At 32.2% G+C, this 8,522-nt stretch overlaps 1 pseudogene; it reads left to right on the plus strand.

Annotated features, from left to right (window-relative positions):
* Positions 1 to 6,227: 6,227 nt before the first annotated feature.
* LOC135430047 (cytochrome b-like) lies at positions 6,228 to 7,362 on the plus strand (annotated as a pseudogene).
* The last annotated feature ends 1,160 nt before the right edge of the window (positions 7,363 to 8,522 follow it).

Here is an 8,522-nt window from a genome sequence, read left to right on the forward strand (position 1 = left end):
CCTAGCTGCGCAGAAAACGAAGGCAGTTCTTATCCGCAGCCGGAAGCAAGTGAAACCGCCAACATCATAGTGGACGGCACCGCAGTACTATCCAAGCCAACGATTAAATATCTAGGCGTCTTACTGGACCACAGGCTCTACTTCAAACATCACCTGGAATACGCTGGAGAAAAAGCGAGTAGAGCTACAAATGCACTATCCGGCATAATGGCGAGCACTGGTGGTCCTAGACAGCGCAGCAGACGGCTCATCTGCAATGTGGTCCAGTCGATGCTCCTCTACGCGTCATAGATCTAGGGACCAGCAATTAGGATCCCTTCCTACAGCCTCAAATGTATGGCATCGTACAGGCGATGTGCACTCCGGGTACTCTGTGCCTTCCGGACCGTCCCCCGCTGGATCTGCTTGCAACAGAAGACCGCATATCAGCAAGCAGGCGGGAGGCAACACTAGAAGAACGGCAAGCACGATGGGCGTCTTCCCCCAATGGCAGCTGGACCAAACGCATAGTCCCGGACCTACGGCCGTGGGTAAGCAGGAAGTAAGCAGGAAGTACTGACCCAGCTACTGACAGGACATGGTTGCTTCAAATCCTATCTCTTTAGGCTTAGGCATGAGACGGATCCGTTTTGCACACACTGTGCGCAGACCATAGAGGACGCAGAACTCGTATTTTTTGTCTGTCCCAGATTTTCTGCCGAACGGGAAGAGCTAAGCCAAAGTATTGGGAGAACTTTTACAGTCATTGACTTGATAGATATCCTACTTAGCTCGCAAAACAATTGGGTTGCAGTAACCCACATGGCTGCAGAAATGATCAAATCCTTGCGTCGCGCTGAAAGACAGCGCAATTCAAGTTCTAACTCTAGATAAAATACTAGAAGAGGCTTTCATGCCGTCTGCCCCTCGTGAGGTAATACTTAGCAATCGTTCCGCGAGAGAAAAAAAAAAAAAAAATAAAACACACACACACACAAACACAACAGCCGTTACCAACCAAACTACTACGATGGTGGCACACTTGGCAACAACACTACAGCAGGAACAACAGAAATGGATCCCTTCCGGAAAAACGCAAAGATGCCAAGGACCCCCCCGCAAACAACACTGCCTGCACAGCAGGCAGCACAGGCGGATAGGAGAAGTGCTAGAGACGCGGCCAGTGGCACGCCGAACATCAAGCGAAGCAGGGATTCATGTAGTTCCCCAAACGCAACAAGCGGACGCCCAGGGAAAAAACCAAAAGGGCATGGCGTAGGTACCAGCACTCTACTCCTTGAGCTGGGAGCTATTCTGGACAGGCTCCTTGCGACTGTTGGTGCCAAAAAGCCAGCTGTGCGGCACATCAACCAGAGTATGAAAGATGACCTTGCCAGGATGAAGGAGATCCAAATGGCAACCACAGCGCAATTGCCAAGTGAGCAAGCGGCGCAGCAAACTGGCCAGGGAAGCATTGCACAACCATGCACACTGTCTAATGAACATAGCACTAGCAGAGAGAGCGCTGTGCAAACCTCCCCAAAAAGTTGTGCCAAGAAGAACAAGAGGAGCAACAGCCAGCCGCCAAAGAGAAGTCGACCAGATACCATATTGATCAAATGCCGGAGCCCAGAGGAATATGCCAACGTGCTCAAAACTGTACAGACAAATCAAGACCTACAGCAGTACTGTAGGAATGAGTTCCAATTTGTTGTTGTTTTATACATTGGAGCTTCTGCTCCAATTATAAACTTTATTAATTGACTCTTTGGGTTTGAATAATTCGTACAATCTTTTCTTCGGTGCTACTTAGCTAAGACTGCGCGACTGCGCTGCCAGCGACGCCGTCAGCGGAGCGGGTATATTATATACTTATATATGTATGCAGCATTAAGAGCCGCGCTGAGAGAGAGTATGTTATGTGCACTTATGTATTGTAGTGCGCAGCCGGCTAGCGTGGGAACGCTGACGCTGCGCCGTTTACCATCCGATCGGCCTCAAATTTATTTTCAAAGGTCTTTGTTCAAATTCATTTGAGGGGTGTTTCGCACTTTTTGGAAAATACATCCCTCCTTGGTGGAAATGGGGGTCAAAAATTTGGTGGGTGACGTTTCGCCCTCAAATTTATTTCCAAGTATCTATATGAAAATTCATTTGAGACGTGTTTTTCACTTTTCGCAGAATTCAAACTTCTTCGGGGGGAATGCGATTCAAAGATTTTTTGTGCGAAGTTTTAAGTTGTGTCCGATTTGCTTCAAACTTATTTTCAAAGCTCTACATAAGAACTTAATAAATACGTATTTCAGCGATTTGGGAAATTCCACCCGCAACAGTAGTAAATTGGCGGAAAACGGTTGTATGAAAGTTTTTTGTTAACGATCCGATCGGCCTCAAACTTATTTTCAAAGATCTTTGTTCAAATTCATTTGAGGGGTGTTTCACACTTTTCGAAAAATACGTTCCTCCTTGGTGGAAATGGAGGTCAAAGATTTGGTGGGTGACGTTTCGGTCTCAAATTCGTTTCCAAAGATCTATAAGAAAAATCATTTGAGACGTGTTTCACACTTTTCGCAGAATCCAAACTTTTTCGGGTGGAATGCGACTCAAAGATTTATTGTGCGAAGTTTTAAGTTGTGTCCGATTTGCTTTAAGCTTATTTTCAAAGCTTTCCATAAGAACTTAATGAATACGTATTTCATCGAATTGGGAAATTCCACCCGCAACAGTAGTAAATTGGCGGAAAACGGTTGTATGAAAGTTTTTTGTTTACCATCCGATCGGCCCCAAACTCATTTTCAAAGATCTATATTCAAATTCATTTGAGGGGTGTTTCACACTTTTTGTTAAATCCATCCCTCCTTGGTGCAAATGGGGGTCGAAGATTTGGTGGATGACGTTTCGTGTTCAAATTTATTTCCGAAGATCTATAAGAAAAATCATTTGAGACGTGTTTCACATTTTTCGCAAAATCTAAACTCCTTCGGTGGAAAATGCATTTCAAAGTTTTTTTTGGTGAATTTTAAGTTTGTTTGATTCCCGTCCGATCAGTTTCAAAATCATTTTCAAAGCTTTTTGAAAACATTGATTTTATATTTATAACATACGTGCCACGGGCAAGGCCGGGTTATACCCACTAGTATATTTATATATTGTTGAAGATTTACTAATTTATATAGATCTATATAGAAATTTTTAATTATTCTTAAACATAAAGATATAAAATAAAAATTACTACTAAAAAGTATTACTTAACTAAAATTACTTCTTTTTAAAAAATTCAACATTTATTTTAAAAATATTAGTAAACATTAAAAAAAAAAAAAATATGGGTGTAATCTGTAAATGAATTGAGTTGTAAATGAATTGCCTGATGAAAAGGATTACCTTGACAGGGTAAATTATGTAGAACTCTGCATTCATTGGTTAATTTAATTTTTTTTTATATATACTTTATATTTAATAGAATTAAGCTATTGCTAAAAGTATCAAAAACTTTTGTGCATCATACACCAAAATATAAAAAGGTAAGCTAATTAAGCTACTGGGTTCATACCCCATTTATAAAGGTTCCTTTTCTTTTTAATTTTTAATAATTCTTCAAAAGTTTTATTTATTACAAAATTAATTACGGTAACCTCTAACTCTTGGATAGGAGCATGAATAGGTTTAGAAATTAATTTGTTATCTTTTAATCCCCTAATAAGTAGATAAAAATAATTTTAAATCAAGCTTGCCACAACTGTTTTATTATTTTCAGTAAATTTATTAATATTGAATAACAGAATAACTATCTAAATCAATAACTCTTTAACTTCAATAATTATTTTATCAACTTTATTATTAAAAAGAGGAGCTGCCCCTTTCCAATTTTAATTTCCTAACTTAATAGAAAAAATTGCTCAAATTTAAAAATTTATTGTTAATTAGATTAATTTTTTCAGTATTTATCGGAGCAATTGCAGGTTTAAACCAAACTTCTTTACGTAAGCTTATAGCTTTTTCTTCTATTAATCATTTAGAGTGGATATAAGGAGCGTTAATAATTAATGAATCAATTTGATTAATTTATTTTAACTTTTATATTTAATATTTCTAAGCTATTTTATTTAAACCAATTATTTTCTTGGTTTATACAAAGAAAAGTTATATAATTTACTTAATGTGTAAATTTTTTTATCCTTAGGGGGATTACCCCAATTTTTAGGATTTTTACCAAAATGAATTGTAATTGAACAATTTACTTTTTGTAACCAATATCTTCAGTTAATAATTTTATTAACATCAACTTTACTCACATTAATTGTTTACCAACGAATTTGCTACTCAGCAATTATACCAAATTACTACGAAAATAACTGGGTTATTAGCTCACAATTCAATAATTTTAGTATAAACTTATACTTAATATTTACAATTTTATCAGTTTTTGGATGATTTTTAATTTCAATATTTTATTCTATATTTTAGGTTAAAGGATTTAAGTTAAATAAAACTAATAGCCTTCAAAGCTGTAAATATAGGGAGCCCTTTAAGCCTTAGTAAAAATTACTCCTTCAAAATTGCAGTTTGATGTCATTATTGACTATAAGACCAACCCGATTTAATAAAATTTACTAATCAATTGATTAAGAAGAAAATAGATTTACAATCTATCGCCTAACTTCAGCCACTTAATCGCGACAATATATGTATTCTCAACAAATCATAAAGATATTGGAACATTATATTTTATTTTTGGTGCTTGAGCAGGAATAGTGGGAACATCTTTAAGAATTTTAATTCGAATTAGGCCACCCAGGAACATTAATTGGAGATGACCAAATTTATAATGTTATTGTTACTGCCCATGCTTTTGTTATAATTTTTTTCATTATTATACTAATTATAATTGGAGGATTTGGTAATTGACTTGTACCTTAAATGTTAGGAGCCCCAGATATAGCTTTCCCTCGAATAAACAATATACGATTTTGACTATGGCCTCCTGCCTTATCTTTACTTTTAGTCAGTAGAATAGTTGAAAACGGAGCTGGAACAGGATGAACGGCAGGAATTGCTCACGAAAGAACTTCTGTTGATTTAGCTATTTTTTCTTTATATTTATCTGGAATCTCTTCAATTTTAGGGGCTGTACATTTTATTACAACTGTAATTAACACATTACTTTAAACCGAATACCTTTATTCGTTTGATCAGTTGTAATTACAGCTTTATTATTACTTTTATCTCAACCTGTTTTAGCTTGAGCTATCACTATATTATTAACAGACCGAAATCTTAATACCTCATTTTTTGACCCAGCTGGTTATCAACCAGAAGTTTTCATTTTAATTTTACCTGGATTCGGGATAATTTCTCATATTTTTAGACAAGAATCAGGTAAAACGGAAACTATTGGATCTTTAGGAATAATTCACGCAATACTAGCAATTGGATTATTAGGGTTTATTGTATGGGCACATCATATATTTACAGTAGGAATAGATGTAGACACCACATCTGCAACAATAATTATTGCAGTACCAACGGGTATTAAAATTTTTAGTTGACTTGCTACTCTACATGGAACACATTTTTCTGAGCTTTAGGATTCATATTTTTATAATATCAGTAGATATTATCATACATGACACATACTATGTTGTTGCTCACTTTCACTATGTTTATCAGTAAGAGCTATATATGCTATTATAGCAGAATTTCTGTTTCATTAATCCCCAATATTAATACTTTATATAAATTTTATATTCTATGATTTTTTTAACTTTAATTATTTTTATAAATATAATCCACCCCCTAGCCATAGAATTAATATTATTAATTCAAACAATTTTAATTTCTTTAATTACAGGATTAATAAAAAAAACTTTTTGATTCTCATATATTTTATTTTTAATGTTTCTTGGAGGTATATTGGTTCTATTTATTTATGTTACGTCCTTAGCTTCAAATGAAATATTTAATTTATCAATTAAATTTACTTTTATTTCAATTATATTATTTTTAATATTTTTAATTTTAGCTTTAATTATAGATAAAAATACAAGATTTTTTTTATTAAATAATGAAATAGAAATAATTACTTCAAGTTATTCTTATTTTATAGAAAACTCTTTATCCTTAAATAAACTTTATAATTTTTCAACAAATTTTGTTACAATTCTTTTAATAAATTATTTATTAATTACGCTAATTCTTATTGTCAAAATTACTAAAATATTCAAAGGACCCTTACGAATTATAAATTAATGAATAAGCCTTTTCGAACCTCCCATCCTTTATTTAAAATCTTTAATAACGCATTAGTTGATTTACCCGCTCTTATTAACTTTTCAAGATGATGACATTTTGGATCTTTACTTGGGTTAAGTTTAATTATCCAAATTTTAACTGGATTATTTTTAGCAATACACTACACCGCAGACGTAAATTTAGCTTTTAATAGAGTAAATCATATTTGTCGTGATGTAAACTATGGGTGATTATTACGAACAATAAACGCTAACGGTGCTTCTTTTTTTTTTTATATTTTTTTACATGTAGCACGTGGAATTTATTACGGATCTTATTTATTTACCCCAACATGAATGACTGGAGTAGTTATTTTGTTTTTAGTAATAGGAACTGCCTTCATAGGGTATGTTCTACCTTAACGACAAATATCATTATGAGGAGCAACAGTTATTACAAATTTATTATCAGCAGTACCTTACTTAGGAATTGATTTAGTACAATGAGTGTGAGAAGGATTTTTTGTTGATAACGCAACTTTAACTCTATTTTTTACATTTCACTTTATTTTACCTTTTATTGTTTTAGCAATAGTTATAATTCATTTATTATTCCTACACCAAACTGGTTCAAGTAACCCAATTGGATTAAATTCAAATATAGATAAAATCCCATTCCACCCTTATTTTACTTATAAGGATATCGTTGGATTTATTATTATATATTTTTTAACAAATCTCTTTAATTTTAATTAACCCAAATTTATTGGGAGACCCAGATAATTTTATCTCAGCTAATCCTTTAGTAACACAAGCCCATATCCAACCAGGATGATATTTTTAATTTGCTTACGCAATTCTTCGATCTATTCCTAATAAATTAGGAGGAGTAATCGCCCTAGTCCTTTCAATTGCAATTTTAATAATTTTACCATTTTACAATTTAAGAAAATTCCGAGGAATTCCATTTTACCCTATCAATCAAATTTTATTTTGAATTATAGTAGTTACAGTAATTTTATTAACTTGAAATGGAGCCCTGCCAGTAGAAGAACCTTATGTATTAATTGGACAAATTTTAACTGTTGTTTATTTTTTATATTATTTACTAAACTCTTTAGTAAATAAATTATGAGATAATTTCTTAAATTAGTTAATGTACTTGAATAAGCATATGTTTTGAAAACATAAGATAGAAATATTACTTTCTATTAACTTGATTAATTACTAATTTTAATTCATAATAACAAAGAAAATAATAAAATTTTTAACCCGATAAGAAATAATAAATAATTTAATGAAAAAGATAAAAAATTAATTCATGCTAAATATATTAATTTATCATAACGAAACCGAGGTAAAGTACCACCCAAATTAAAATAAATGAAATTAATATTAATTTTAAATAAAATAATAAAATAAATACATCACACCCTAAAAAAATTACACAAAATAATATTCTTATAAATAAAATTCCTGCATATTCAGCTAAAAAAATTAATGCAAATCCTTCTCTTCTATACTCTACATTAAACCCTGAAACTAATTCAGATTCTCCTTCAGCAAAATCAAAAGGAGTCCGATTAGTTTCAGCTAAAGAAATAGTTAACCAAACAAAAACCCATAGGAAATAAAATAAATAAAAATCAAATATAAGTTTGATATTAATAAAAAAAAAAACAAAATTAAAGCTAATCTAACTTCATAAGAAATAGTTTGTGCAACAGCCCGTAAACCCCCTAATAAAGCATAATTAGACTTAGAAGACCATCCAGCTACTATAACAGTATAAACTCCTAATCTTGTACAACATTAAAAAATAAACCCCCTAAATTAAATGAATATAATTTTACAAAAAACGGCATACATATTCAAACAACTAAAGATAACTAAAGATTAGATTTGAATATAACCTAAAACTTTTCGTTCTAATAACGTTAAAAAAGCCACACTTACCAATACACAAATAATTAATAATAAACTTCCAATTAAAGACATAATCAATTCTATATAAAACAAGCACTATTTGTAATAAATATTACATAAATAAATTCTAAATTTATTGCACTAATCTGCCAAAATAGTTAAATTAATTAATATTATTCTATTTTAAAATAAAATTATTTTAATATTTGGTCCTTTCGTACTAAAATATTATAATTTTTTAAAGATAGAAACCAACCTGGTTTACGCCGGTTTGAACTTAGAACATGTAAGAATTTAAAAGTATCTTAATCCAACATCGAGGTCGCAATCTTTTTTATCGATATGAACTCTCCAAAAAAATTACGCTGTTATACCTAAAGTAATTTA

This window comes from Drosophila montana, unplaced genomic scaffold, assembly GCF_035044405.1.
Source record: "Drosophila montana isolate Dmon_TW-CO22-7 unplaced genomic scaffold, ASM3504440v1 contig_2835_1, whole genome shotgun sequence".
Classification (NCBI taxonomy): Eukaryota; Metazoa; Arthropoda; class Insecta; order Diptera; family Drosophilidae; genus Drosophila; species Drosophila montana.